This window comes from Chlamydotis macqueenii, chromosome 3, assembly GCF_036417535.1.
Source record: "Chlamydotis macqueenii isolate bChlMac1 chromosome 3, bChlMac1.mat, whole genome shotgun sequence".
NCBI classification, from domain to species: domain Eukaryota; kingdom Metazoa; phylum Chordata; class Aves; order Otidiformes; family Otididae; genus Chlamydotis; species Chlamydotis macqueenii.
In genome coordinates, this window is record NC_141558.1 from 126,656,334 (window position 1) to 126,670,725 (window position 14,392).

At 54.2% G+C, this 14,392-nt stretch overlaps 1 protein-coding gene across 13 annotated transcripts in view; it reads right to left on the reverse strand.

Annotated features, from left to right (window-relative positions):
- The window catches only part of KIZ (kizuna centrosomal protein), a 130,934-nt gene that overhangs the window by 66,867 nt on the left and 49,675 nt on the right, over positions 1-14,392 (reverse strand). For all 13 annotated transcript variants that reach the window (XM_086744358.1, XM_086744352.1, XM_086744359.1 and 10 more), the window contains one exon: positions 3,144-3,360. The gene's annotated coding sequence lies outside the window, so the exon portion shown is untranslated. The remainder of the gene's footprint in view (positions 1-3,143; positions 3,361-14,392) is intronic.

The window sequence follows — 14,392 nt, forward strand, 5'->3', positions numbered from 1 at the left end:
CCGGCTTGGCCAACGTTTATTTTTCAGCAAAATAAAATGTTTCAGTGAGAAACGGTCATAATTTCTGGCTGTAAAGTCACAGACGACGCCTTGCCCCGGAAAGCCCACGGCGGGCAGTTTGGGAGAGGGACCAGAGGGACCGCGGGTGCCAGGCCTCTGCAGCTCCCTGTGCCCCGGCCGCGGTGACAAACACAGCAGCACACGTGTGTGGGCGCAGGCGCACACGCGTGTGCCCACGTGCAAACACGGGCTCTCGACAGCTCGGGAGTCCCGCCTTTCGTAACGGCAATCGCCGGGGACGGAAATGAAAGAATTAGGCACACAATAAACCCCTAACTGCCTGGCAACTGCATTTAGGCCCCATTAGGTAGATTTGTAACTGCTCCCAGAGAAATAAACTCCTGTGTCATTAGATAACAAGGAGAGAAATGGGTTATTTCCTTTTTGAAAGGTATGAAAGCTCCCAATTGCCTGATGTATTCGCTTAGTAGATTATTTTCTGTCATCTCAGTTAATTGAATTTTATCCGTGGCTCTCAGAATCCCGCCCTTTCGTCTCAGGTTAGGAAGTTCAGAGGAGCCACGTTTTTGAACCTCGTCCGTTTATCGCATGAGCCAACGCCGGCCGCACAAAGTAGGCCAGGGAAACCGGACTGACAAAAAACTACGCAATTATTGCTTTTTAGCATCCGGGTGAATAATTTTGCAAGAAGGCATCCAGTTGGGATGAGTGACCAGACAATACCGGCTGCGCCGGGCAACGCGCGGCCTTTGGGAAGGCCACGGACGGGCCGGCTGCGTGACGGCCTGCACCTCCTCCCCTGGAAAACCAAACCTGAGACCCAGAATTAAACCAATTCTCCCAGTTCCTGAGGGAGGAGAGCCTTCCTGTCAGCAGCCAGCCCCACAAGATGCCGTCCTGGCAGCGCCACTGAGCCAAAACAGTGGTGGCTGCAGCCGCAGCTGGTCACCGCTGGCACGCGGGTGCCCAGGGGCGGATTTTCCGCTCGCCCTCATCGTCGGCCTCTGTAGGACCATTTTCAGAGCCGTCAGAACCTATTACGGCAAACCTCCCCTGAACAAAACCCAACGTCCAGCCCTGCCAGGACGTCTCCTTGACATCCCGCAGCCGGAGGAGCCCTTCCCGGCACGCGCCGTCACGCGGCAGCACGGCGTGCAGGCGCTGTCACGCAGACGCAGGGGTACGGGGGCGTGCCGGGGGGCCCGCGTCCGACGCCCAGACACGGTGAGGTGGGTTGCTTCTACGCCGCTCTGCCCGCAGCTGCGTCGCCCTGCGCCGCTCTCCCATCCCTCGCCCCGAGCGTGGGCGGCGACACTCGGCCCCCTCGTTTTGTTCTTCCCAAAGCAAACCTCGGCAGATGTTCTTGATTTCCGAGCAAATCCCTAACATATGTCATTCCTTTCATCCTCACCCGGGCCGCTGCTCTTAAACTTCCCCGCTTTCCCCGCACCCGCGTTCTCCTGCGGGGCGCCGGCACCTTTACGGCCTCCAGCCAGCGCTTCCTCGCGGGAGCTGATAAGCGGAGTTAAAGTTTAACGGGGGGACGGACGGACGGGGAGAAGCAGCTGCATGTTGACCACGTGCAGTGTTTGCTTTGCAGAGCGGCACCGCCTTTCGGGAAACGGGACGGCCCGGCCGCCGAACAGTTACCTAAATCACCAGCCGCTTCATTTTAAACACTTCAAACACTTCTAAACAGCTCTGCTTCTGCTTTGGTGTATGCCGACGCCCCGCGCCAGCGTACGAGAATAAATCGGCTCCATCAGTGGGGCAGAAGGAGAGCGGGGCTCTGAGGTGCTGAGGAGGGAGGAAGGGGCAGAAACCCAAGCAGACTACTGAGGGGGACGGGAGGGACCCCCGGCCCGCCTGCACGGACAGGGTGGGAGGCCGGCGTCGAGCCCGCGCCGGGAAGACCCCGTCCCCCTGCAGCAGGGCCGTTCACAGGGATCACCTTGTAATCTACAGAGATCTGGGAGTTATTGTGGATATTACATAAATCAAACCCCTCCTGTCAATAAGGGAAAAAGCATTTTTTAAAGAAAAGCAGCTCAAAATTAACCCTGAGAGCACGGCTTTAACCCAGCTCACCTTGGGAAAAGCCGCAGAGACAACGGCACGCATTCATTCCCTGTCCTTTGTCATTTAAATAACCTGGCCTTCCTCAGCTTCTGATGGATCGGAGGGCTGGTTGGTTTTGGTGTGTAGTTGCATTGACATTTTTTTTTCCCCCTCATTTTATTAAAAGGCATTTCACAGACCGCCAAAGTGAACCGCGATGAAACATCCCACACCTCCCAGTTTGTCCAACAGCGGGGTGCTGGCACACCCATGCAGAAGGGCAGGAGCGGACGGCGGAGGCGACACGGGGTCCGCGGCACCGAGACCCCTGCGTCAGCAGCCGTGCTTTACCAGGGAGCACAGAGCTCCTCAAGTTACACCAGAAAGGAAAGGTAAAATGACTGCTGCCCAACGCCCCGCCCGCGGCCACCGCCGCTGCCCTTGCTGGTGCCAGCGGCTCTGCCGATGCCTCTGGGCCGATGGAGCTGAAGGACGGATCCATAGGGAATCTGAAACGTGACCACTGGAACACGCCCATTTTTTCCCGTAAAGGAGAAATCCCAAGTGAATTTAAAATGTTTCTTTCACAAAAAGCTCAATTTGACAACCCAACTGTACCGTCTCAGCTCGCGGTTAGCAAACACCTGGCCAGCTGTGCTCTCGTTCTGGTGAGCAGCTCACCTGCCAGCCTCTGTGAGCTGGCCGGAGTCAGCCCCCAGGGAAGTTTCTCCGGGCTGGCTCTTGCCAGCCTACGCGGTCTCTTACTGACGCCCTGCGCTTTTCCTGCGCCCACCGTTATGCACAAGGCAGTGTCTGAAACCCACATTGAACAGTGTTGTTCCCCATCGCTTCTCCTCCCCGCGAAACACCTGTGTTTCTGGACGATGAGTGCTAGAAACAGGATAAAGCCGGCAACCACTCAGGGAGGAAAGCTGGAGGGTGACAGTGATGGCACCGCCAGCCCGTCCCCATGCCGTGCCACCCCCCGATCAGGAATCAGGGGATAACCCCTCACCCGTGGGCAGCGACACCTCCGAGTGAAGACACGCTCCTTCTTCTCCTACCTGCCGACGGGAAACCCGCTAATGAACGTCAGGGATGTTTCTGCGCACGACTCTGCGACGCCTGCGCACCGGATGCTCCTCCGTCGGCGGGACCAGTTGGCCCAGCCTTTGCTCTGGGCCTTCCCTCAGCCTTGGGCAGCTCTTCCCTTCGGAACCAGGCTCCTCCGACGTGTGCTCCGCAGGCAGCTCTGTTCTTCAGAGGAGGGGGTGATGCTACCTAAAAAAAAATAATAAAAAATTTTTTTAAAAAAATCACTATTTAGATTGAAAGTGCGTCCCCGCAAGCGGCAAAGCACGGGCACGCGTTGGCTGGGTAGGATGTTTGCAAACCGGCTGGGTGTTTGCAAACTGGCCGGGTGTTTGTGTGGGAGCCCGGTGGGGAGCATAACACCGGCGGCGGCCGCGCGCGGGGCCAGAGACGCGGCGCGCGCGGCCATCAAAGGGAGGGCACGCAACCTGCCGGGGCCGCCGAGCGCCGCGCAAATGGGATTGCCGCGGTGATGGACAGATCCTTATTTGTAAGTATTTAATGTTTCTTAGGAAGCACTTCTAAAAGAAATTGGTATGTAATGACAGCACTCACTGGCAAACAGGCCGATTATAAAATGCACTAACTTATCTGGTATTCATTTGAAAAGTAAATGGATGCAAGTAAAGGTGAGAGTTCACCACCAATTCAAATATTTTGCTTTAACAGGCTCTAGCACTCCTACTTTAATTCAAGCAGAAGCACAAGTATGAATAATCAAACTGGATGATGCTCATCAAAACCTTTGTGCCTTGCACCATTTCAAATGGTCATTGAAGCTTAATGGCAAAAAATTTACATTATTCCTTTAATTTGTATTCCGTTCCTTCCTTCTGAGTGATGCGATTGTGATTTTCTGTTGCCGGCTGTATTATTTTGATGCAAATGCTCTGTGCCGCTCCAGTCCAATTTCCTGCTTTGCCCCCCCTTTTCTTCCCCCAATAAAGAAACGACCGCTAAAATAGTTCAAAATTGGGGAGGGATTTTGAAATAGTTCCTTAACTACTGCTCCTAATTAAAGCAAACAATGCAGGGTCTTGAAGCGCCCTGAAAAGCTGAAAATTAATTATTAGCTGAAGGGGGAGGGAAGCGGCTTTGCTCCCCGGACCTTCCGAAAAAAAAAAAAAAGGAGAGAAAAAAAGTGAGAGAGATCCCAATTCCGCCCACAAAAGAATTAGACAAGAAAATTTGTAATTCAGTTAAAAACTCCTCTTGCTGGAACACAATCACCTGGGGATGAATGCTTTATTGAGAGGCATGGGGCTGCAAACCAAAGCCTGGCAAACAGGGGGCCCCCGGGGTGCTCGCGGCGCGTAATGTATGCGCCAGCTAATTTATTGCGCTGTGACTAATTTCCATTCCTTGTGCACAGAGTTGCCTCGCTAATTACAGGGATGTTTTCTTAACTTGGGTAATTGCGCTGCCCGCGCGCCGCCCCCACGCGCGCCCCACGCGGGCTTTGATGCGTCCCCACGGGGCGGCTGCGGCGGGGCGCCGCCCTAATTAGATTGGCTGCCTTAATTAAGGGAGATGTGGGGGTGCGTGGGGGGGCCCCTGTGACGCGGGCACGCGTGGGCATTGTGCAGCACGGGGCTGCCCAGATGTGTGGGGCCAAGCCAGCCCCGAGCTGGGTCGCAAGGACGTAACCAAAACCAGAGAACTCCCATATCCGTGCCAGCCATGGATCCAGGCCGTCCAGGCATCCATCCCCTCCATGCGTCCATGCTGTCCACGTGTCCATCCCCACCACACGTCCATCCCGTCCTGGCATCTGTCCCCTCCACGCATCCATCCCCACCAACTCCATCCTGTCCACGTGTCCATCCCCACCACACGTCCATCCCGTCCTGGCATCTGTCCCCTCCACGCATCCATCCACACCAACTCCATGCTGTCCACGTGTCCATCCCCACCACACGTCCATCCCGTCCTGGCAGCTGTCCCCTCCACGCATCCATCCGCACCAACTCCATCCTGTCCAGGCATCCATCCCCTCCACACGTCCATCCCGTCTTGGCGTCTGTCCCCTCCACACATCCATCCTCACCAACTCCATTCCATCCACGCATCCATCTCCTCCACGCATCCATCCCCACCAACTCCATCCTGTCCATGCGTCCATCCCCTCCACACGTCCATCCCCACCAAGCCCATCCGCACCAGGCTGACAGCACGGGGCAGGGCTCCCACCAGGGGCACCCCTAAAAACGAATACTGGGGGAACCGCCCCGAGCAGTCATGCCACCGCGCTGCGTGCCACGTGTGGAGCCCGTCTCCAGCTCCGCTGCCTTCATTTTCCATGTGGAAGTCACTCATGCATTTAAAATTATTAGAGAGATAATCACTTCCTTGAAATAATTTCAGCACTCGTCTATAATAAAGAAGATTTCTTTCAAAGGACCCTTGGTTAAATGGGCTCAGCGCTACTTTCCGTATCGCGCAGGTCAATTCGATTCTGCTCCGTACTCTCTATACAGCTAAACAATTGCTTTTCATAAACTGAAGAGCAGCGCGGAAGCAGCCTGTAATATCCATCCCGAGACGGCCTTGAACACTCGCGCTAATAAAAGCTTGACATCTGAAATTCTTCTTCTTTATCCCTCCTTTATCAAAGAGTTGGTCAAGATTCCGGAAAATTAATGTCACATTAATAAATACTAATAACCTGGCAGCGGGCGCCAGCGGGTTACCGCACCGCGACACTGGAGGACGGGCCGGGAGCTGGGAAGCCGCGCGTGGAGCGGCGGCGATGGAGACCGCACGGGAAGCCCCATCCCGTAGGACCTCGCCGGAGAGGTGCCAGGGACCCACCGTCCCGGAGGCCGCCCCGACAGCATGGAGAGCCCTCGGATTTCACCCACCCAACGGAACTCCAGCCACGGCTCCGACAGAGCCTGCGCTTCTCCGAGATGACTTGGAGCCCTCATTTAGTCTGGAGATGCTCTCCTCCGCGAATTTGGCACCTCCAACAGCCTGTATAAATGTAGTTATTTCACTTTCCATTAAAATAAACAAACAAAGGGTTTCAGCTCAAATTTAAAGACCAGGATGAGATCTGGTTTCAGAGACCACTGGCACCAGAGATACGGAAACTTGGGAAGGGAAGAAATTCGGTTTCTCTGCCACAACATGGATTGCAGTCGCCATACAGGTAGGGACCACGCGCATGACACCCCGCGCCTCGTGGGACTCTCAGCAAAATCAGCTCGTCTCCAGCCCAGCGACACAGCAGAAGCCCTCGTCAAGGCCTTGGATGTTTTCCGAAGGCAAATCCAGCAGTCGGCCCTGCCCTGCCCTCCGGTACCGCCGGTGCCAAGCCAGCTGCCCACGGGCACGGCCAAGCATCGCCAGCACGTGCCGGGCTCCGCCCTGCGGGACGAAGGGGTCCCTCACGGACAGCCCAGCGCGCCGCGGCCGGAGACCGCGCAGGCGTGCGAGGGGCTCGCGTGCATCAAGTGTCTTCTCGTGCTTTGCTGTGGAAAAGGAAATAAAGAGCGTCTCCCCCCCGCGAAGCTGCCTTCAGCATCGCCTTTCGAATAACCTGGCACATTCACTTCACACAGCCCAGCTCCTTCCAAGCCGCTGGCAGCGGCGGGAGGCGCAGCCCGAGCGCTGACCTGGTTTGCTTGCCAAGACGGAGCAAAGAGAAACCTTCCCCTAATCATTTCCAAACATTAAAATGGCTCCATTGTCATTACCGCCGAGAGATTGGATTCGCCTCATCAAAGCGGCGTGTGACAGGTGACTCAATAGGACGGTGCCAAGCGCGGAGGCAAGGAGATTAGCGGGGCACTGATATCATTATTTCCGCCTATCACAGATTCGGCAGGGAGGCAATTGTAATTTCTGGGCTTATTAGTCTGCATTCGCAGGAAAAAACCTGGCGATAAACCTCCGTGTGACAGCCAGGCATTTGTGCGGCAAGTGCTGTCACAGTGACACTCAGGAAACGCCGGCGTGGAAACGGCCCCCTAATCCCTCCTAATGGAGGTTAAAGCCCGGCGCCCAGCCGCTCTTATCGGCCATCGGGGCGCTAATAACATTTGCATTTTTAAGTTAAATATAGTAAGTACGGAGTGAGTCTCCTCTTCGCGGCTTTGGCAATTAACTCGGCGCTGGAAGCATAAAAGCAAAGCAGAAATCTCGCCGGTCCCGTCTCCTCCGTGGTGGGCAAGGATGCTCACCACATCGGCACCAAGCGGAGTCGCTCACCCGGCTCGCCCCACGGAGCAGAGACCATCCGCGTGCTTTCACAGACTTGGACAAGCGGTTCGCTTTGGAGGGACAAAACTTTCAGGGAGCTTTCCTGCTCGGTGGCGAGCGCAGGGCTCGGGTTTTCTGGGATAATTCCCCCACCGGACACAGCCCCAGCGCGTGCGCACGCTCTCCGCAGGAATTTCTTAAGGAAAAAAAAAAAAATTACAGGTGGTAAACTGTTACTTTTCCACATTTAAATAAGAGACCAATTAAGAAGACTCTGTAATTCAATTCTTGAGTGAGTGCCACGGAATTCAATTTGTTTCAGGTCAATGAATATAATGTGAAGTTATTAACAAAAAGGTCAGGGACTGCATATAAAATATACACGCGTGACACAGGCAGCAGTAATTAGTACACATTTCACATGTTCCGCTGCGCAGACATATGGCGGAGAAAACCTTAACAGGATTAGATGTTAATAAACGCTCCCCTCTCCCCCCGCTCCGTGTTTAGAGGGGGTTTAGAGCAATTCCCCCCGGCGTTCCTGGGATCCAGCCGGGGTTAGGGAGCCCTGCGTCGCACGCCCGTGCCGATGCCGGGATCCCGGGCCGAGGATCGCTACGCTTCCCTGCGCAGATTTGCTATGAGTGCTTATTTAATGTGAAATTACTATACAAAAATAATTAAAAACTGAAATTATTATATAAATGCTATGTTTAAGGAGTGATTGTATTCACAAAAGCCTAGGACACATCCAAAAAATCCCAGAGGGATACGAAACCCGAAATGCCTTTGTGACTCCAAGCTGCAACATCAAGTGCTCAGAGCCCTCGCAGGTAAGCGCGCACCTTAACACAGGGAAAAAACGAGGACTTGGGAAAACTCCGCTGGGAGCCGGAGGAACAAATCCCCAGCTAGGAGAACTCTGCTCAGCTGCTGTATCACATAAGGGCTTTTTTTAAAAAAAACAACTTACAGGGACAGAAAATGCCGGAAAAATTCCGATTTGTGGCAGCCCTGGCCCCGTCCCCGCAGCCAGGGACGAACAAGTCCCACTTGTGCGCCAGTGAGGAGCCAACATCGCTGATTTGTGTGGAAAAAGCGTCCAGCCTCCAGCACCTCCTCCCAGTCAGGCTTCAGTCAACGTTTTCACTTGAAAACTTTCAAACGGAAGATAATTTGAAGGTAGGTACTTAAAGGAATAACCGTATCACTGTTTTTAATGTGCAGTTCTACCTGCAGACACCCAGGGACTTCCCAAATAGCCCAGGCTCGGCGAGGCCTTGCGAGCAGGCTGTGCTGTAATCAAGCGAGGGTGCCAAGGGTGCCCCGTCCCATCACCTCCGGCGTCACGGCCGCTGCGGCGGGCTCACACCAGCATCCCCAGTGAGTCCAGCGGCCAGCCGCTTCCCTCCACGCGGTCGTCCCCTTCAGTCCGGCGGCTCCCAGCTCCTGCGGATGCTTGGCGGGAGCCAGATCCCGCAGGTGGTACTGTTCCCTTTGGGAATCATCACATGTCTCTGGGCGCCAATTTTAGCGCTCAGCTTTTAAAAATAAATTTTGAAGGCCACGTCTGGTTTCAGACTAACTCAGCGAGATGCTGCCCCAAGCCACGGCACGGAGCCAAATTTCGTTTTTATCGCTCATGGCCAAAACAAACACCTGTGCTACGTGCCAAACGCGTCCCCTCTCCCCGCCCCGGCACAAGAGGGAAAGCCCCAGCGCCTGGGGCCGAGTTGTCCTGCGGGAAAGCCGCTGCGTGGTGCGTCCCTGCGGGACAGGGAGACGCGCGGGGAGCCGGTGGCTCTTCAGCACCTTCTCTCTGCCAGGGACCACGCACGCACCCCACAGAAGCCTTGCGAAGAGCCTGACAGCAAAACCCCAGCCTGACCTCGCGCACAGCCCTCTGACGCGTGTTCAGGGGAGCCGACAGCATACTCCCCGCGGAAATCAAACGCCCCCACGCTACGCCCCACACAAAGCACGGACGTGCCCTCATTTTTCCCCACTGGATGATTGCTCCACTCATGCCAACGTTCATCACAAGTCAGTAAAACATCTATTTTTCTACTTACAGAGATCTACGTTCCTACTTTTTCACGGGATGCCAACAGATGAACCCATGCCTAATTCCAGTACCAGGTTTGGGAAGCGGGATGTACACACGAATTGCTCCAGCGTTTCTGCAATGAGCAGCCAGAGAAACGTTGCGAAGGACAGGTTAACTCACGCCTGGCAGCTTCCCCAGCACTGGCTGTGGGGAGCTGAGTCTGATTTATGGGGATGCTCTGGTGTCCGTTCCAATCTGCTTGAGATTCTTTACTGGGAAAAGATAATCACGTTAATGAGCCAGATGTGTTTGCTTGCTCTGACATTTTTCTTCACATCTCCTGTTCAGAATGAAATATGTAACCCATTTCCCAAGTTATACTTTATCTCCAGTGCCGCCTGGTGCGGTAAAGGAATTAAGTCATTTGTATATATTGACTATTAATTGTCATTTATTACTGAACTTGTTAACATGATCCTCAACTGGAGATATTTGTTTATTTTCCCCATGTTTTGTATGACTAATTGCAGAAAGCAACGGGTAAACACAGGAGCGGGAGATGCAGAGCTTCAGCGACGGATGTGAGACGTACAGCCCTGCGGGTACGACTCCAAATCGCTGTGGGTTTCACGCTCGGCCCTACAGAGTGAACTTCAGCGTGAAGTTGGCCCATATGGGTTTGAGGGGCAATTAAACAAACCTGATGAGTGTGTTAACGAGCATTGCTGTGGCTAGGTGCTCACGGCAGGTGCCTATCTGCAGAGCAACCAGCAACACCATGGGGCTGCTCAGAGGAAAGCCAGGTTGGTCCTTACAGCACGTTCTGTCCTTAATAACGGACAAAGTGCAGTTCGGAGAGGACAAGGGTTTAATCAGAGCTACCGAAAACGATTGAATTTCACCCTGCTTCCAAAAACTGCACCATCACACACTCACCCGTGAGAAGAGAGGCGGATGGAGGAAGGGCCAGCTCAGCAGTTCACTGGATGTACCAGGTGGAGAGGCAAAAAAAAAAAAGGCAAACAAATAAAATAAAATCTATTTCCTTTTTAATTAAGACGTGATTACCCTCCCGAGTGGCCCATTTTCTCTCCCCACGATTTCCTGGTTTTAAAAAAAAACGAAGCAATTTATTTTTAATTTTACTGTTTGGCTTGTACATTGGAAGAAAGCAAATAAAAAGCAGGGAAACATCTATGCAAAGGCTTTGTTTTTCATTTTCCCCCCTTTTCCTTTTTCTTTTCCCACTGAAAAACACGACCAAAACCTCCCCATGCCTTGCAGTACGCCCCCGACCGTCTCCAACGCCCCTTCCTCTCAAGCCGGGATTCCAGTTAATGCCGCTGGGATTCGCTCAGCATTTCTGCCAGCCGCCTGTCAAACCCCCAGCGACCCCACCAGCGGCGGACGCGGACCTCCCACGCGTCGGCCACCGCAGCACCGGCGCTCCTAAGCCCCTTGGGCAGCCCCGCGGGCACGTGCGCAGCGACGGGGGGGTGCGAGGCTGGGAGCGCTGGGCTCCCGGCAGCCGCGGGGTCAGCGCCTCCCGGCTCGGCAGGCTCTTACCGCTCCCGCTCCCCGGCATTTTCATTAACTGAAGATTGCGAATGGGTCAGCAGATCTATACACTTTTTGTATTCCCTCTGCCCGGTTTATTTATTTCTTTTTTTTTGCAGGATGCTGAATAAGTAACCTTTTCTTCAATAGACAGATTTAAAAAAAAATAGGATCCATCACACAGCAGCGGGATAGCCTTGCTCTGTTTTGACCTTTCTGAAATTAATTTCCCAATCTTAGCTTTCAAAATCAGAGATTGAAAAGACCTATTAGATCAGCCAATCCATCTTATCGCCAGCGCGGGAGCCGGCAGAGACCCCAGCCAAGTGCTCCTCTACATGGGGAAAATATTCTGGAGTAAGGCAGGGCATGAATTTAAAGCGGAATACCGGCTCCAGAATATTCTGCGCATGGATGCGCACACCGCAATAACTGCAGCTTTTCCTGAGGTGGCTCGGTCGACACCTGGAGCCCACCGCCGCAACGGGGCGGGGAAGGAAAAATAAATCCCATTTTAGGACAGGAGTACCTACCTCCGGAGCATTTTTCTGGGGTAGCTGCGGGGAATAATTCCCCCATACCCTTGTCCCCACGCAAGGCAGCTGCTTGCAGGGCAGCGTCCATCCCGGGAGGAGGGAAGGGTGCTGCCCCAGCTGCCCCCAGCCCCTGCAGGGAAACCCAGTCTCCACCCGCAGAATCCGCGGCTGCCTTGAAGGGTCTGGGCCAGCAGTAGGAAATTCCAGCCTGCAGCTGCTTAAGGCACCTGGGCTGTTAGAACGCACCTCTCCCAAACTGCAAACTAGCCCCTTGCTTTTACTAAATACCTCGTTACGCCGCGCCGCTCCTGCCGCAGTTCCTATCGCTCCGGCCCGGCCCGGGGCTCTGGGGGCTGCGTCCTAATGCCAGCGCTGCCGACCCTTGGGGAACCCCCGCCACGGGGACCCCGAAACGCAGCTGGGACCTGGAGAGGACAAGGGGGTGGCCCGCCCGTGAAGGCAGCTGCCAGAACGGGCTTTGAGAGAGAGCAGTGGTGGGTTTCCCAGGGGACGACGGCAAAACGAGACACCTGAAGGAGGTTTCTGGCTGGTCGACTGACAGAACAACGAGGTTTTGCAATGCTTTTAACTGTATCTAACAACAATCTAATCCTTTTTTAAAAACAGCGTTGCTGTAACTCGGGTCTGGTCAAACCAACTGGGTTTCCCACTTTGACGATGCTACAAGCGTAGTCAATTAACAAAAAAAATAAATCCCCCTGCCAGCCCGGAGCAGATCTGTGTGAAGCATTCCAGAGCCGCCTTGGGGGAACGTCCAGCTACGACGACCCGATTCGTGTGCCACGCCAACCGAAGACCAGAGACCTAGTGGGCCTGGCAAGGCCGTTGAGGGGGGGGAATCGTTGGCAGGACAACGCTTTCTGGAAGGTCCTCGAGGATCGGCAGGGAGCCCGACACCAGGGCTGGCTTCACCCGGGTGGAGGGAAACGCTTTGGTGCAGAGGGCAGAGGCGGTCCCTCGGGATGGATATGTAGGGAGGGGAGCCACCAGTGCTGCCCATTTACGCTGCTGGTACGTAAACGGTATCAACGGCACAACGGGTTTCGATCTGGGAGAGGAGAGAACGCAGCCAAAAGTATTTGAAAATGGGTTTGTTGCCATCAAATGTGATGGGAACGAGCCTCTGCCTGTGCCTGAAACAGCACATTTATACAAATGCACGTATCAGTTTAAAGCCCTTTTACATTTCCTATCGAGCGGTGCAGTCCGGTCGACAACAGCGAGCCTCGTCCCATCAAACCGCCTCCATCCAGCCTCCGCCGCTCCTTCAGCACCGTCCCACGGTGAGGGGCTGCCCCGAGAGCCGCACAACGGGGAGAGCCCGGAGCGCGCAGACAAACCCCGGCTGCAAACTCCGCGCACTCAACAAGTCCTCTCGCAGACAATCAGGGCCCAAAGATAAATATTGACACACTAGGCTGTTTTCCTCAATTTGTTTTTTTTTTTCTGTCGATCGCCCGAGCGATCCGATGGGGCGAAATTCCACTTTTCCGATATCTCGGGTTCTCGGCTAATAGAAACAAATAAAGCGAAAGCCTCTGTCCACAATGGGTGAGGAGCATCTATTGTTGGCGGGCGCTAATCGGATTAAATTGGCTCCTGCCTCTATTGCTAGGAGGCTAGCTCAATCCTAAATTTTTCCCATCTCGAGGGGATGTGTCATTGTTGCTTTTTTTTTTTTTCCCTTTTTTTTCCCCCCACTATTTAAATCTGATGGATAGAAAGAAATAAGGAGCGGCTTGGGATGACAGCGGTGCCCGCCGCCCCGCGAACAAAGAGCGGGGCCGGCAGAGGCGCGGAGGCGGCGCGGGCTGGGCGCCGGCGGCTCCCCCAAGCCCCTTCCCCGGCAGCTGGAGCGGGGCTGGCATCCCCGCCGCCGCTCCCCTCTGGAAACGGCATTTAAACCGCGACGCCAACGCAGGCGGGCCGGGGAAAAAACACCTCCGGCCGCCGCGCCGGGCCGCGCTCAGGTTGGCTGCCGCTAGCATTTTAATACGCACCCCTGGCATCACCCCGCAAAAGAAGCAGGGGCGCTTATGCAAACAGCCGAAAAAGACGGCCCTAAATAACGTCGCCTTCGGAGGGAGGCCCGCGAGCCGCCAGGCACATTTTTGCCCGCAGCCTGATAATTTTCAAAGCTATTGGCAACCTGGGAATTTTCCTGCCTTATCGCCGGGGCTCAGCTAACTTCGCCACCGCTAATCAGAGCCGGAATCATTCATTCAAGGATTGCACGATCATGTTTTTCTTTAGCGGTGACAGCTGCCTGAGCCGCATTAGCAATGCAGATGAGCCGGCCTAATAGGTTAATGCAGAACACGCGAAAATTAGGTTTAATCCCCAGCGAAATAATCTAACATTTTCACATTTCTTGATGTTGGGATAGAGACATTGGTGGCGACTCAATTAGGTGTAATGTAGATCAAAGCAAATTTACCTTCTGGCTGAACCTTCCCCGTAGTTTAGATAGAAGAATATAAGGGTTCTCTACTAATTGGCCAATGGCTGTGGGGAAAATTGTATCAAAAGCGCGCGGCCGGCAAGACCTGCGTTTCAGATTTGGACGGAGGAGCGGCTGGGCTGTGCAAACACCCAGGCACGCCGCTCTGCCACAAACCGGCGTTTTGTGCACGCCGCCTTCCCGCTCAGCTCTTTTCAATGCAACGCTTACAAATGAAGACGTTTGGGTTTGTTTTTTTTTTTCCTCTCTATTCATTTTTAATGTCCCATACCGAAATATCCCCACTGAGGTTTGAAAGAGCTCGTATTATAAAAGAAGCATAAAGGAAAAAAAAAAAAAACCCAACCCACCCACCAGTGTGTGTCTATTTAATGTTTTCATTCTTGGGGAATAACA